Below are 17,221 nucleotides of genomic sequence, written 5' to 3' on the forward strand. Positions count from 1 at the left end.
CTCCTTTTTGCAATCAGGGGCACCCACTGCGAGATATTAAAGACGATGCAAGTTTAACGCACTTCAGCATTGCCTATATTTTTGATAAGCAATGCAAATAAGTAAAATTACATGGTTGAAACATTTAGGAACAGTTTATATGAGAATCTACTGGCAGAGTTGGGTAGTACATTTACAATTCAGAGGTACTTGTACTTAACTTGAGTATTTCCATTTAATTCTACTTTCTCCTCCTATTCCTCTACATTTCAATACGGAAATAATGTCATTTTATTCCAGTACATTCATTAAACAGCTTTAGCTACTTTTAACTAAATGTATCTCTAACAATTAAACTAGGGGACTAACGCTTTAAGTCACAAAACAGTCAAATCATATAAATACAATTAAACTTGTAAAATGCTTCTTAATGCATGAATATATCTAGAAATATCACATATGTACATTTAATCATTAAGTACATTTTGCTGATAATACTTTTGTACTTTTACTTAAGAAACCTTTTGAATGCAGAACTTTTCCTTGTAATGAAATATTTTGAAACTATGGTTATCTGTACTTGTACTCAAGTAAAGAATCTGAATACACCTCTGTCTACTGGTGGTGAGCAATTAACAGGGGAGAGGAGAATATAAACTAAATGCTCAGACAGTTACACAAAACAAATGAATAAAATGTGTGCAGGAAATGTCTTACACTGGGTTTGATGCACCATTGTTGTCTAAAGAGTTGCCGATGTGGATATGTGCCCCGTCGAGCCTTTCTGAACAGCAGTCTCCTCTGTTGGAGATGATGACGGAGGTGACGACGTAGGGCTCCAGTAGGTCCACTCTCCACCAGGGGTTGTTTACTTTATCAGTGTGGCTGCACGATCCAGAATAGAAGTGATTGTCACGGTTTCCATCAATACCGTTGCTGGCAGATGCAATTTTTACATAAGTCTTTGACTGGGTCGCTTTTCCACGCAACGCCACGTTTTCTAGTAAAGAGACAGTTGAATATATAATTATAATATACACATTGGAAAATGGTTTAAGGCGGTTAGAGTCCCCTGACAACTCCCCTCACATTCCTCCAGTCAGAAAAAGGTCTGAGTTAACTTTTCTGAGAACCAGAGAAAAGGGGTGAAAATGGATAAATTGTATCCGAAAATAGTGTCCCATAAGGCGGGTAGAGTCCCCTGACAACTCTCCTCACATTCCTCCAGAGTCAGAAAAACTCTAAGTTAACTTTTGGAAGAACCATAGAAAAGGGGTGAAAATGGATAAATTGTATCCGAAAATAGTGTCTCTTAAGGCGGGTAGAGTCCCCTGATAACTCCCCTCACATTCCTCAAGAGTCAGAAAAAGGTCTGAGTTAACTTTTTGGAGAACCAGAGAAAAGGGGTGAAAATGGATAAATTGTATCCGAAAATAGTGTCTCTTAAGGCGGGTAGAGTCCCCTGACAACTCCCCTCACATTCCTCCAGTCAGAAAAAGGTCTGAGTTAACTTTTCGGAGAACCAGAGAAAAGGGGTGAAAATTGATAAATTGTATCCGAAAAAATGTCTCTTAAGCTACATTAGTGTTCCAACAGATAACTTTATGATGGTCCTGAATATTCAACGTACAACAACTAAAGTTAATAGAAAAAACTATCAACTAAGGAGCAGTTGGGTTGAACACGATAAGAAATGTATTTAACAAGAAAAAATGTAGGCGCATGATCACAGATGAGTGAGGGGGCTCTTCTAGAATGGAGACCAGCTCAAGAGGTAAACGAGACAACAAAGGTTGGGAACCTCTGATCTAGACAATTAAACTTACTTTGTATAAACCTGCTTTTCTTGCTAACGGACAGCCTTACATTCACTTCCCTGTTATGTTTTATAGGGAAGACGTCATATACAAACGATTCATACTCACGATAAGTGGAGGCAGAGCACGTCTCCATGAGGAGCATGAGAAGGAAAACACTGAGTTTCATCATTCTGGATGAGACCTAGGATAGTCATTAAAAGAACATATTTAACATAAAACATGTTTCTTTGTTATTTCTGAATTTTTGTTGAAAATCTGATCTATCCATCCATCCATCCATCTTCTTCCGCTTATCCGTGGTCGGGTCGCGGGGGTAGCAGTTCCAGCAGAGAGCCCCAAACTTTCTTTTCCCTGGCGACATCAACCAGCTCTGACTGGGGGATCCCAAGGCGCTCCCAGGCCAGCGAAGAGATATAATCCCTCCACCTGGTCCTAGGTCTACCCCTTGGTCTCTTCCCAGCTGGACGTGCCTGGAACACCTCCCTAGGGAGGCGCCCAGGTGGCATCCTAACTAGGTGCCCGAACCACCTCAACTGGCTCCTTTCGACGCGAAGGAGGAGCGGCTCAACTCCGAGTCCCTCCCTGATGACCGAACTTCTCACCTTATCCCTAAGGCAGACACCAGCCACCCTGCGGAGAAAACCCATCTCGGCCGCTTGTATCCGCGATCTCGTTCTTTCGGTCATGACCCATCCTTCATGACCATAGGTGAGGGTAGGAACGAAAATGGCCCGGTAGACAGAGAGCTTTGCCTTCTGGCTCAGCTCCCTTTTCGTCACAACGGTGCGGTAAAGCGACTGCAGTACCGCTCCCGCTGCTCCGATTCTCCGGCCCATCTCACGCTCCATTGTTCCCTCACTCGAGAACAAGACCCCGAGATACTTGAACTCCTTCACTTGGGGTAAGGACTCATTCCCTACTTGAAGTGGACAGTCCATCGGTTTCCTGCTGAGAACCATGGCCTCAGATTTGGAGGTGCTGATCCTCATCCCAGCCGCTTCACACTCGGTTGCAAACCGATCCAGTGAGTGCTGAAGGTCGCAGACCGATGAAGCCATTAGAACCACATCATCTGCAAAAAGCAGTGGTGCAATCCTTAGTCCACCGAACTGCAGACCCCCTCCCCCATGACTACGCCTCGAAATCCGATCCATGTATATTACAAACAGGATTGGTGACAAAGCGCAGCCCTGGTGGAGGCCAACCCTCACCGGAAATGGGTCCGACTTACTGCCGAGTACCCGGACACAGCTCTCGCTTTGGGAGTACAGAGATTGGATGGCCCTGAGTAGAGACCCCCTCACCCCATACTCCCGCAGCACCTCCCACAGTAACTCCCTGGGAACTCGGTCATACGCCTTCTCCAAGTCTACAAAACACATGTAGACCGGATAAGCGTATTCCCAGGCCCCCTCCAGGATCCTTGCGAGAGTAAAAAGCTGATCCGTCGTTCCACGACCAGGACGGAATCCGCATTGTTCCTCCTCAATCTGAGGTTCGACAATCGGCCTGACCCTCCTTTCGAGTACCTTAGAGTAAACTTTCCCGGGGAGGCTGAGTAGTGTGATGCCTCTGTAATTGGCACACACCCTCTGATCCCCCTTTTTAAAAAGGGGGACCACCACCCCGGTCTGCCACTCCTTCGGTACTGTTTCCGACTTCCACGCAACGTTGATGAGACGTGTCAACCATGACAGTCCCTCAACACCCAGAGCCTTCAGCATTTCCGGGCGGATCTCATCCACCCCCGGGGCTTTGCCACTGTGGAGTTGTTTGACGACCTCAGTGACCTCCCCCCGGGAGATTGGTGTTGATCCCCCGTCATACTCCAGCTCTGCCTCTAACATAGAGGGCGGAGTTGTCGGGTTCAGGAGTTCCTCAAAGTGTTCCTTCCAACGCCCTAACACTCCATCAGTTGAGGTCAACAACGTCCCATCCTTACTGTACACAGCTTGGATGGTTCCCTGCTTCCCCCTCCTGAGGTGTCGGACAGTTTTCCAGAACAACTTTGGTGCCGCCCGAAAGTCCTTCTCCATGTCTTCTCCGAACTTCTCCCACACCCGCTGCTTTGCCTCGGCCACGGATGAGGCTGCTGCCCTTCGGGCCTGTCGGTACCTTGCAACTGCCTCGGGAGTCCCCCGGGATAACAAATCCCTGAAGGCCTCCTTCTTCAGTCGGACGGCTTCCCTGACCACCGGTGTCCACCAGGAGGTTCGAGGGTTACCGCCCCTTGAGGCACCTAGGACCTTGAGACCACAGCTCCCCGCCGCGGCTTCGGCAATAGAGGCTTTGAACACCGACCACTCTGGTTCAATGTCCCCAACCTCCACAGGAATGCCCGAAAAGCTCCGCCGGAGGTGTGAGTTGAAGGCCTCCTGAACTTGGGCCTCCTCCAGACGTTCCCAGTTCACCCGAACTACACGTTTGGGCTTACCAGGTCTATCCAGAGGCTTCCCCCGCCACTCGACCCAACTCACCACCAGATGGTGATCAGTTGACAACTCCGCCCCTCTCTTTACCCGAGTGTCCAAAACATACGGCCTCAGGTCCGATGATACGATAACGAAATCGATCATGGACCTTCTGCCTAGGGTGCTCTGGTACCACGTACACTTATGAGCATCCTTATGTTCGAACATGGTGTTTGTTATGGCCAATCCATGACTAGCACAGAAGTCCAGTAACAAACCACCACTCCGGTTCAGATCAGGGGGGCCGTTCCTCCCAATCACGCCCCTCCAAGTGTCTCCATCATTGCCCACATGTGCGTTGAAGTCTCCCAGCAAGATTAAAGAGTCCCCTTCAGGAGCCCCATACAGGACTCTTTCCAGGGTCTCCAAGAAGGCCGTATACTCTGAACTGCTGTTGGGTGCATAAGCACACACAACAGTCAGAGTTTTCCCCCCCATAACCCGCAGGCGTAGGGAGGCGACCCTCTCGTCCACTGGGGTAAACTCCAACAACGAAGCACCTAACCGGGGACTTGTGAGTATCCCCACACCGCCCGGCGCCTCACACCTTGAGCAACTCCGGAGAAGAATAGAGTCCAACCCCTATCCAGAAGTAAGGTTCCAGAGCCGACGCTGTGCGTAGAGGTGAGCCCAACCAGATCCAACTGGTAACGCTCCACCTCCCGCACAAGCTCCGGCTCCTTCCCCCCCAGAGAGGTGACGTTCCACGTCCCCAAAGCCAGCTTCTGTCGCCCGGGTCTGGTCCGTCGAGACCCTCCGCTTTCACTGCCACCCTTCTGGCAGCGCACCCGACCCCATCGATGTTTCCCGTAGGTGGTGGGCCCGCGGGACGGAGAAGCGGAGGTGTTGCCCACGTTGCCTTTTCGGGCTGGTTCCGGCCGGGCTCCGTGGCAAGCCCGGCCACCAGACGCTCGCCGACGAGTCCTCCTTCTGGGCCTGGCTCCAGAAGGGGACCCCGGGCTTCCTCCGGGCCGGGTATCCTCACTTCTTAGTTTTTCTTTCATGAGGTCTTTTGAACCAATCTTAGTCTGGCCCCTTGCCTGAGACCAATTTGCCATGGGAGACCCTACCAGGAACACAAGTCAGTCAGTCAGTAAGCCAAGTTTCCTCCGGTCAGATGGGTATGGAATATTAATAGTTTCATGAATGACACTTCAGATATAGCACTGTTGCTACATATATAGCATTTTCGGACCCGAGCTCGGGTCCGTGGGGCTTAAGAGGTTAAAAAGCTGAGGGTTAGGCTAGGTTTCTTTTTCAGAAACAAGTCCTGTTTCTCGCTTGAGGCCAGGAAAAGGCTAGTCACTGTGACCTTTTTACCTGTGCTGGACTATGGTGATTTGATGTATATGAATGCACCTGCCAATTGCCTGGTCAAGTTAGATGCTGCGTATCACAGTGCACTGAGATTTGTGACAAACTGTAAAGCATTAACCCATCACTGTATGCAAGGGCTGGTTTGCTTTCACTAACTGTACGGAGGCTCAGTCACTGGTACATTTTTATATACAAAGCCATGTTAGGGAAACATCCATCCTACATCTGCTCCCTGATCTCACGGCGAATTGTAAGTGGCTACTGCCTGAGATCGAATGCTGTGGTTTTATTAAATGTGCCAACTGCTAGGACTGTCTTAGGGAAGATAGCTTTTAGATGCGCAGCTCTGCTAACTTGGAACAGTCTGCAAAAGGAATGGAAGCTGAGCAATTTGGTTCCACTAAATGTTTTTAAAGCAAGGATAGATGCTATCCAATCGGAAACTGTTGGAACCTGTAAATGTTACTAGCTATGTAAACTGTAGTCGCTGTAAATATGCTGTATGATGTCCTTTTAGTTTTTCTGTTATGTTTATATGTATTCATGTGGTGCAGCAGGTCACCCTTGAAAAATAGATCAATGGGATTCACCTGCATAAATAAAGGTTTGAAATGAAATGAAATGTTTTACTTTTGTAACTCTCGATGTTTGTGACAAATATAACACCTCGTGTACTTGTACAGCCAGCCAGTCATATTTTGGGATTTTAAGTGGGGTGCTGCTCTGAGGTTTTGATTGATATGTCTTCTTGAGCCATACACTGTCTTGAGATCTTATCCATTGTATCCTTGTCTTGTAATTTTTGACTGAAAGGGCAAAAGGCTAGACCTACTTTGGTTGAACTATGTCCCTGCTTTTGACAAATAGGTGTGCAATTGACATGCCAGATTGAATGAAAATTTAAAATATTGGTCATTTTGGGAAGGCGTGTTATTAGGTGGGCTGAGGGGCCCTGAGCTCTCAGTGCCCAGGGGCCCCTATAGGTACTAATCCGGCCTTGGTTACAGCGTTAGTTACTGCTTACTTTAGATTTAGATTTCCACACACAAAACGTATACATCACTTTTACAACAGGGTTAATTAAAAACAGTTTTTACAAAATTAGTTAATAACACTTAATATATATATACACTGTCATAATAACTGCATGAAATCAGTATATAATTATAAACTTCTACTCCATATTTGCCGTTGACCTGTGTTTATAGAAGTAAAGATATATTTCGGCTGTGATTGGTTATTCCTCGTCACGTGACAAGCGTTGCGCGCTGCTGCGTCTACATCGGGGTTCCCTGGATGCACCCTGAGTAAAAAGGCACTTGAGTGCTGGCATGCGTCGGCGGCGTCCACCACTTGTTTTGGGAGGCTGCTTTGAATACAAGTGAAATGAGCGCACAAAAAACACTCATGTGTACGCCCCCTAACACGTAAAAACAACAACCACAAAAAAAATGGCAACTGCACTCGTTCACTTTAGTTGTGGTGAAAACAAAGGAAAATGCATTTTGTCAAACCATGCGTTAGCAAGTGTGTTGAAGTTTGTATATATGTACTCACACTGTATAGTTGTGGGATGGAAGATGATCTCAAGGTGAGCGATAGAAGGCTGGCAGGTTTCCCGGGAATCAGAAGAGTCTTGCCTGAGTTCAAAGAATAATCTGGCAATGAGTGAGTGTGCAGGAGAGGCTTATATACTAGCTGATTGGAGATGAAAAGCAGCAAGGAGCCCAGGTGAGCTGACAGTGGGGTGTGGCTGTCCAGTCGGGTGAGGTGGAGGGGGGTCAGTGGAAAAGTACTGAGGTGCAGCATGTATGGCGAGAAGCAGACCGTGATAATAAGATCCGGGATCAGCAACTTATTCCACTGATGTTGGAAAATTTCATCTGGTGCTAGCTTCGTTATTGTCGATAAAATATATAGACTGCCATTTAGGAACATACAGTAAATACAATTCTGCTTCAAACAATAGGGCTAGGCCAAACTGTCTAGACATCTAATTAAAACTACAAACACTTATGCTGAACTGAGGATGATCCTCCGTAACTTTAAAGTAACAAAGAGGGTCTCTACGATCTTTCGGGTCGAACTCCATGAAAACGTTATGTATTAAAATGTCCAATTCATTGTGTTGGGATATTACAACACATTGAAGGAAGTCCAGGAGAATGGCAGCATTGTTTGCTACACCCGGAAAAGTGTCCATAACCTGTCAAGTATGATGCCAAGATTTTTGGGTGCAGCTTTTGCAGTTCAGATAACAATAACTTGCAATAGTTTAAGTCTAAAGAATTGTGTGCAGACTCTTCCTTCTCGCATAGACGGAAATCAATCTGTGGAGATAAACATTTTTAAACTGAAACAGCTTGGGAATATACACAGAGTAGATAAAAATATATATATATTTAAAGAATAAAAGATTTAAAAACTTTGAAAAATATACAACTATAAGTGAGCTAGAGTGTTGATGATCAGATCAAGGGGCGTTGGTGAACTCAAGTTCGAAAAAAGCTCTTAGTTGGGGCAAAGAAACTTTAAATGTAAAAAAAGACCAATATAATGTTCTAATGATTTTATTGCATATAAGTATTGATAACATAGAATTATGTCCTGGACCAGGTGGTGACCAAAAGAAGCACCAAAACAGTATAATATGTAAGCAAGTAGAGCTCTAAACATTCTCAAAATGCAATCACTGTCATTCTAGGAGATGATTTTAGAAAGAAGTGATTTTTGGTTTTCTTTTGCATTGTGAACTTCTCCAGTTCTTCACTTAATCCAGACGAGAGCCGTACACCTCCACCTCACACAGACTCAGGAACTCATCCCGTCCTGGGATGACTATGTTGACGAAGCGACCGTCCATCCAGTGCTGGAATTGGGCCGGTACTCACCGGTACGCAGTACCGGCACTTCTGGTTCTGACCCATGGAGTACCGGCACTTCTTGCTCAGTACCGGCATGCTGGCGGTACTCCGGTACTCATGCACCGTGCCAGTACTCAACACTCTCCCGCCATTCTTATTATACATCCATATATATATACAGCCGCCCGGTACTCAGTAGATGCGTCATGAGGTGCCGAACGGACATTCTCATCGCTCTAACCGCTGGAGTTTCACAGCGGCTGTCAGCTGTTTACTCCTGTCATTCAAACAGAACGTGCTGGAGAGGGGGCGGGGCTTATCTTCTCCATGTAAATACTGTGGTGGAAACGACTATGTCAAAATTAACCTATTTGACCGTGATTTAATAGTAATACACGTTTCAAAATAATAATAATAATAATGCCGAAGTAACAACATACTGAAAACTGTTAGTAAAACCATGTTTTAATGCTTTACAATTTACATACCTAGATGCACGTGTGTTGTGTTTATGCAGTGCAACTCCCACCCAGTGGGTGGCTATGTAGAGTGATAGAACAGAGCAGGCACGCCCCCGAGAGAAGGAAAGCAAGTCACGTCACAAATTAGCATTTCTTAAAATGTTAGCATGGATTAATAAAAGTGCAAAAAGACAGCGGTTGTCGCCGGAAGAAACTTCAAATACAGAGAATGCTGTGCCTGTGTTGGAAATTGTGTCTGATGGGGAGCTTTCTTTGGTTGATCCTCCTGCTCCAAGTTCTAGTGCATTAGCATTAGCACTAGCTCCGCCGCCTCCTCCAGAGCCTCTAACGTTAGCTGCTGCTGGCGCAACTGCCACCACCAACACCGGGCAAAGCGATGCACCTGACTGCTGGACAACGGACCAGGTGCAATATTTTTGCAAGACCAATGCATGGCTCCTTCTTAAAGATAAGAAGCTAGGATGTCGGATATGCAGAGATGTCAAATCTTTGGGAATACACACTGGACAAGGACTGAAACTGTCAACTGAATGGGGTGAGTGTGTAGTGTCTCATTTTGGTGTTGACAAGGGCAAACAACAAGCTAGCCTGAGAAAAAAAATCAAAGAACATCACAATCACAACAATCACAAGCCCATGTAAAAGCTGCTGACATCCTTACATCTGCTTCACGTGAAACTATTCAACATCAAGTGCAGTCTATGCATACATCTGAATTAGACACCACTATCAGAGTTTTTCGAACGGCATATAAAATTGGCAAACATAGCCGGCCATTCACAGACATGCCAATTGATTTGAATGTACAGAAACTGAATGGGCTGAACGTGGGCAGGGTTTTGCACTCCAATAAAACCTGTGGCGAAATCATCGACCACATAGCTCATGAGCTGAAGAAAAAAATGGCAAAAGACATTACAGAAAACCAAAGAAAACTCTGTGTTTTGGTCGATGAATCTACCACTATTAGTGGTAAAACGGTGCTTGTTGTGTGTCTACGCTCAGCATTAGCTGATGCTGAGCCCGAAACGTTTTTTTGGGAGCTGATCGAGTTGGATGGAACAACGGCTGATGACATCACAAGGCGTTAATGGAGTGTCTTGGAAGAGATTTTAACGAGGACTTTTTAGGTCAGTGTTTCGTTTTTTTGCATGTGATGGGGCTTCAGTCATGCTAGGGAAGAGAACAGGCGTTGCTACCCAGTTGTGTAGTAAATTCCCAAGCCTGTTTGTGTGGCACTGCTCCAATCATCGTCTAGAGCTGGCAGTTGGGGATGTGGTCAAGGAGGTCTCAGGGCTCAATCATTTCCAGATCTTTTTTGACAAACTCTATTCCTTGTTCCATGCCTCCCCCAAAAATCAGAGGCAGTTAGCGCAGTGTGCGCAAGCAGTCGGACAGCGTCTCCTGGTGATAGGGCGTGTTTTGTCCATCCGCTGGGTGGCTTCAAGTGAAAGGAGCGTCAGAGCAGTCTGGGAAAACTACCGAGTGCTTCATGATCACTTCACAAATGCTGCAAACGACACGAGCAGGGATTCCAGAGACAGAGCAAAGTACAAGGGCCTGGATGATGTGCTCACATCTGCAACGTTTGTCAGCAATCTGGGACTGATGTACGATGCGCTCACAGAGCTCAGCGACCTCTCTCGGCAACTCCAAAAAAGAGAGATGACACTGCCTACAGCAGATAGGCTCTTAACTCGAGAAATACGAGTTTTTGAATCCATGGTCACCATGCCTGGCCCACACATGACTACAGTTCATACAGCTCTAGCTGAGAAGTCCTTCAAGGGTGTTGCCCTGCGTGAGAATGGCAGGCTTGTACAGATTCATGCAGGTCAGTTTTTCCGCAGTATGGTAGAGAATCTGAGACACAGAATGACTTCCACAACCTCCTCTCATGTCAGCACAAGAGAAATCCCATTACATGGCCGGGAGGCCCGGGACAATCAGCTAATCCAGGACATGAAAGTTATCCATCCTGGAAGTTGGCCTGAAGAGGAGTTAGACGTACAGTATGGGGACGTAGAGGTGCTACGTTTGTGCGAAGTGCTGAAAGTGGACAGGAGAGAGACTGTTCAGGGCTTTCGCGAATACAAGGAAACCAGGGCATCCCGTACACCTGCTGCCATGGAGCCTCTACTGAAAGCAGTCCGAACCATCGCAGTCTCCACTAGTGAGTGTGAGCGGGCATTCAGCTGCATGAACGATATCCTTACTGCAAAAAGGAATGCTCTCTCTGTCAGCCGACTGTCCAGCCTGGTTTTCATTAAATGTAATGGACCATCACTAGGACAGTTCAATCCGGAACAGTATGTGAGGTCCTGGCTGGCAAAGGGAAGAAGAAGTGCTGATGAAAGAGCCTGTCCAGCTCCAGCCCCTGATACTGATGTCCCCAAGGCCTTCTGGAGCCTTTTCTAACAATGTGAAGTATATTGCAAAGCAGCTCACCCAGTGAGAAGACTTTTGGCATAATGTGCCGATTTATACAGATCCTGGAGATAGAAGGACTTCAGACCAACCAGGGAGTTATCTGATCAGCTTGGTGTTCAATGTAACTCTTTACCATGGCTCAGACTTTGTTACTTGCAGTTACAGTTTCTCATTTTAGATTGTGCAAATTTTGCATTTTTTTTACATGTTCTTTGTTCATGCTCTTTATCATTTTTCTGAGTTGGAAAGTTAGATTGCATCATAGTTTACTTTATACATATTTGTATTCTTCAGTGGTGAAGTATATTGCAAAGCAGCTCAGCCATGTGAGAAGACTTTTGGCACTTTTTCGTTTTTCGTTTTCTGAGTTGGAAAGTTAGATTGCATTCAAAATGTACAGAAATACTTAATTTTGTTAAAGCTTTTTATAAAAAATGCTTCTGACCAGAGCTTTGTTTCCTTGTCATTAATGTTGAACACCACCAGAGGGGCTCTCACCTGAAAGGTCTCTGCTTCATGTGTCTTCAGCAGAAGATCTAGACTTTGATTGCTATATTTTCAGTTAATATTGACCTTACTGAGCTTTAGCCATATCCGCTGCCTATCATAAAAAATGTTAAGTACAGTGAACCTTTCTAAAAATATACAGTAGTAAAGAGACAAACCCACCAGCATTATAGTAGCCAAATTCTTGTTTGTGGGCTGTATATATAAAATTGACTTGAAAAAGTTGCTGATTTTAGAGTACTGGCACCTTTTTCATTCCAATTCAAGCACTGCGTCCATCCCCTTACAATCAAACGCACCGGCACCACCTGCAGGGATACTTGTGATCACAGCACACCTGGCAGAAGAAGCAGAAATGACTTGAGTTCAATTAAGGTTGGTTTTGTTGCTTTAACAAAGTGCACTGTTGGCCACATTTTAGCAGCAGAACAAACATTGCAAATACAGGACTTTGAGATGATCACCTCACAAAGTAGTTGTGGCATACATGCAAGCAAACATTTGTCTTTTTCATCATCTTTTGGCCACCTGATGAACTCTGTACTGGTCTCCTCGTGATGGAAATATCTTGCTCTCAGCTGCTCAACGCTCCACTCTGTTCACCGGCTGGTTATTAAGTGTGTGTTTTTTTTAAAACGTATGTGGTAACTTGCCAAAGTGCTTTGTTTTGAACGTTCATCAGTATTATAATCAAAAAGAGAAATATGAACGTTAGTTTTTACTGAAATGATCAAATAAAGTCAACATTTCACTGAGCTGTGTGGGGGTTGTTCAACTTTTAAAAGATGTTTGAATGGTGATAAACACAGTGATAGATGTTAAGGACTAACGTTTATAATAAATACATTTGTATTGATTTTAAGATATTTTCATAGTTCATACAATCTTTGGGATCATTTGTATTAATGTGGACCGGAGGGAGAGGGTGACGAGCATAAGTTTCACTTTCCTTTTTTATTTCAATTCCAACTTTGGTCCTGAAGAATATGTTTCTCTGTTGTCCACATTCATAAAGCATAAAGCAACAGCGTCAGAGCACGGTGCAGAGTCTCTAGATGAGTTTACAGTAGTCCCTCGTTCTTATTATACATCCATGTTGTAGTCCGCTGTATAGAAAACTGTAGTTTCCATAGTTTCCCCACAGCAGCAGACGCACATTTATGACGTCCGCTGGCGCATAATAAACACGTCGGATAGTGAAAGTGCAGTCGGATTCTCTAAAGTACCGCAGTCTCTTCTCCTAAATCCTTTTTGAATTCTCCTATCCACTATCCCTTAACCCCGTGACGTTTCACTCAGAGGTCAAGGAATAGACGATAGGGTTAGACGTTATTTTTGGACTATTCGACTGCAGCCCTGGATTTTGGGCCTTCGCCATTTTGTTTTTTTGGAACCATGAGTGACATGAGAGTGACTTGAATCTAGAGATTGGGACCAAAACGTAATGTAGGGTAGTATGTAAGTAGGGTCATTTTCTTAAAGACTTCTACACAAATGGACTTCTTTTTACAACCAGATCAGTGGCAGAGGAAAAGAGGAATTCAAGTAAAATTAGAGTCTATAATATATTGAGTGTAACTACAAACTAAGCTGAACTACACTTGTGATTCAGTTTTGACAAATTCAACTTTAAATAAGGGGGTACCTCAATTTTTCAGGCAATAGTCATCTTACTTTTTTGGAACCATAAGTGTCACGAGAGGGTGGAGCTAACTACATCCTTACCTTTTTCCTATTAATGGGACCATATCTTACAACTTGAACATCATGCTGGATTGAAGAAGACTTGAAACTAGCAATTGAGATCATAAATAATGTTTACACTGTTTCCAGCAGTAATAAATCAAGTGAGTTGTAGGAAAATATTTCATAGACTTCTACACATTCGGATTTCTGCATTGAGTTTTTCAGTCGGTTGGGTTAGACCACAGTTCTTGATAAGATGAAAATTACTTCATTATTTATTCATGTAAGATCCCTAACCCTCACCAGTTGGGGCATGGTACCCGTAGACTTCCACCTCACAGAGGGTAAGGACCTTTCCATCACCCAGTATACGCACAGTCACATAGCGTCCCTCCACACGATCAGTGAAAGTCAGAGTTTCCAAATTGTTTAAGGAATTAAAGGAAGTGCACAGCACCTGGAGGGAATGGGCTCCTGTGACCGACCAAAAAGATGTGGAAGAGATCTTGCGCCAGCTGGAGACAAGGAAAAACGCACTCAAGCGTCAAAAGGAAGCTGAGTTTAACAAAGCACGCGGCGCAGCAGAGTTGGCACGCACCGCAGCAGAGGATGAGCGCACCAAGTTAGCCGAGACCCAACGTGCGAAGCTCGCCGAGATTCAAATTTCTGCAGAGGAAGCACGCATTGCAGCAGAGGATGAGCGCGCCCAGTTCGCCCTGGTTCAGCTAAGGTAAGACCAGGCCCAACGCTCTAAATTGGCCGAGGCTCAGATTGCAGCAGAAGAAGCACGGTTTGACCTCATGAAAGCGCAGCATAAAGCAGTGGAAGAGGCAGGCACGGAACCCAGAGATAACCCGATGGGAGCGATATCAAAGATATGACTCAAGCCGGTAAGCCTTCCCAAGTTCAGTGGCAGTATGAGGGAGTTTCACCGCTGGAAAAAGGACTGGGAATCTTTGCAGAAGCAGGGAGAACCGTCCGGGTCGCCTGAAGTCAAGAAGTTCCAGCTTCTGGACAGCATGGAAGAGAAGGTAAAAAATGATGTCAAGTTGGCCAGCTACAGTACAGTCGAAGACATGTTCAGAGTATTGGAGAACCGTTATGGAAACAGGACCACGATTGCACTGCAGATCTTCGCAGAACTGGAGAAGATACCAGCTGTGAAAGGAGATCAGCCGGGAAGGTGATAGACCTCATACAAGCTGTGGAAAAGGCTTTGGCAGACCTCACAGCCTCTGGAACCCTGGAGCCATCAACCACCCGCTGATGATTAAGTCTATAGAAAGCAAGCTGCCCGACCAGGTGAAGCGAGAGTGGGTCATCTTCAGGGCTAAGCCCGAAAACGGTGTCACCCAGTCAACCATTTCAATACGCTTCTGAAGTTCCTGAAGGAGCAAGAAGAATTCTAGAGATCTTGGAACAACTGAAAATAACGGAGACATCTGAGAAAATGGACAAACCGCAAAACAGGTTCGAGAGGAAGTATGCCTACACAAAAGCCACAAGAAGGTGAGTGCGTCGTGTGTGGAGAGGATAAACATAATAACAAGTTATTCTTCTGCAAGAAGTTCAAGGGGTTTGGCTTGGCTGAGAGAAAGACTGCTGTGGAGAAGGTTGGAGCATGCGCGTTTGTCTTGGATGTCACGATGGGGTAGAAGAGTGCACAGACAGGTTCCTCTGCAACAGGGAATACTGCCAAGAGAGGACCTCCTCGGACCACCACTACCTCCTCTGTCCAAAATGGGAACAGCTTCAAAGGGGAAACTTGGAAAAGGCAGCGAGAGGGTAAGGCAACTAACAGAAGAACAAAAGCTAGCCTTGTCCAAATGTTCCCCAGAGGCGGCGGCAGAGATCAAGAAAGCTTTCAGTAACAGCAACAAGACTTCAGTGACAAGGAGCACTAGGAAGGATGAAGGTGGACTTCTGGAAGATAATAGACTGACCGAGCACCCTGTCATCATGATGCTGTTGGAAGTCACTGCCAATGCGGGGCAGAAGATCGGAGCTCTGATTGACCTCGCATCAGACACCAACTACATCACTCATGTAGCGGCTGACAGGCTCGGTCTGAGCAGAGAAGAAGTCACTCTGATTGTGCATGGAGTTGGAGGAATGACCGTGACAGTCAAGACGAAGAGGTACCTCCTGCGAGTAAGAGTCAAGACCCCCAAAGGTACTGTGAAGGCTCACGAGCTGGTTTGTTATGGCCGAGGAGATCGCTAAAGTGCATCAGAGCGTCAGACCTGAACAGCTAAAGAGGTTCTTTCCGGAGGTTGCAACGGAGGAACTGAAGAGACCAGACCATGTCGACTTCTCATCAGTCACAGAGAGGGGAGACTTGCCCCACAAAGACTGAGGATAGTTGGAGACCTCGTCTTATGGGAGGGCCCACTGGGTAAAACCGTGGGTGGAGCACATCCCAGTCTGTTAGAGGATGTAAAAGTGGCTATGCACCAGTCCGAGACGCACTTTGCTCGCTCGATGAGGACAGCTGCAGTGAGGTACAGAGAAGTAGTCGAGAGTCCTGAGATCCTGAGGGAAGAAGAGACCAAGAGTCTGACTCAGGAAGTAAAGCCGGAGACCAGAATACAACTGCAACAAGGAGAGAAGTTCTCGAGTGGTGGAAGTGGGACAGCATCTGTGCAGCCTGTGAACCCAGGTGTGGTGGGTGTCGCTGCGGGACATGCCAGCTAGGAGGAAAGGAAATTACCCTGGCAGAAGAAAGGGAGCTGGAAGTGATTAAAGAGGGTCTGTCCTACATGGCCAAAGATGAACACTGCCTGACTCCGCACTGGGACGCATCTTACCCATGGACCGAGGACCCAGCCTCACTTCCAAACAACAGAAGAGGAGTGGAGGCTACCTTCCTGAAAACAGAGAAGCAGCTCAGGAAACTGAGTGGTAGTCCGCCTGCAAAGGTCAGATTCACGAGATGGTGGAGAGAGGCGTGGCAGTAAAACTCACCACAGAGATGATAGACGGCTGGAGAGGACCAGTGTGGTACGTGAGCCACATGGTCGCGCCGAACCCCCACTCAGTGACGACACCAGTGAGACTGGTCTGGAACAGCAGTCAACAGTTCAGGAAGGTCAGCATGAACGACCTTCTGCTTAAGGGGCCAGATGTGCTGAACCCCATCAGATCGGTCTTACTCAGATTCAGGGCGGGAGAGCATTCAGTCCTAGGAGACATCCGAAAGATGTACAACTCAGTCTGGCTAAAAGAGCCCAAAGTCCACCTGCACAGGTTCCTCTGGAGAGACACCCCAGAAGAGGACATCGGTGAGTACGCCATCACCAGGGTAAATATTGGCGACCGACCCGCTGGGTGCATCGCACAGTTGGCGATGAGGGAGACTGCTCGGCTGCCCAGGTTCGCGCACATGGTGGAAGAACGCAGGGTCCTGGAAGAGGACAGTTATGTGGACGATATCTTAACGTCCCACAATGACCCAAAGAGACTGGAGGAAATCACAGAGGGGGTAGAAGAGATCCTGAGTGCCGGAGGCTTCTCCCTCAAGCCATGGGTCAGGTTAGGCCAAAGTGGGAGGCAGAGGACTGCGGAGCAGGTCCAAGCTGGAGCAGTAGCAGAGCCAGGGGTCAATACACTGGTACTCCCGAACCAGTTAAGCGACGAGGACAACAAGGCTCTGGGGATTGGATATC

The 17,221-nt window shown here is 46.3% G+C and overlaps 1 long non-coding RNA gene across 1 annotated transcript; it reads right to left on the reverse strand.

Annotated features, from left to right (window-relative positions):
* Nucleotides 1-9: 9 nt before the first annotated feature.
* On the reverse strand, nt 10-7,278 carry LOC117560977. Its single transcript, XR_004571273.1, has 3 exons — nt 7,145-7,278; nt 1,905-1,980; nt 10-979 (listed from the first exon to the last, which is right to left on the reverse strand). It is a non-coding gene; the product is annotated as an uncharacterized LOC117560977 (long non-coding RNA).
* Between the last annotated feature and the right edge of the window lie 9,943 nt (nt 7,279-17,221).

Source organism: Gymnodraco acuticeps, unplaced genomic scaffold (assembly GCF_902827175.1).
Source record: "Gymnodraco acuticeps unplaced genomic scaffold, fGymAcu1.1, whole genome shotgun sequence".
In the NCBI taxonomy this organism is placed as follows: domain Eukaryota; kingdom Metazoa; phylum Chordata; class Actinopteri; order Perciformes; family Bathydraconidae; genus Gymnodraco; species Gymnodraco acuticeps.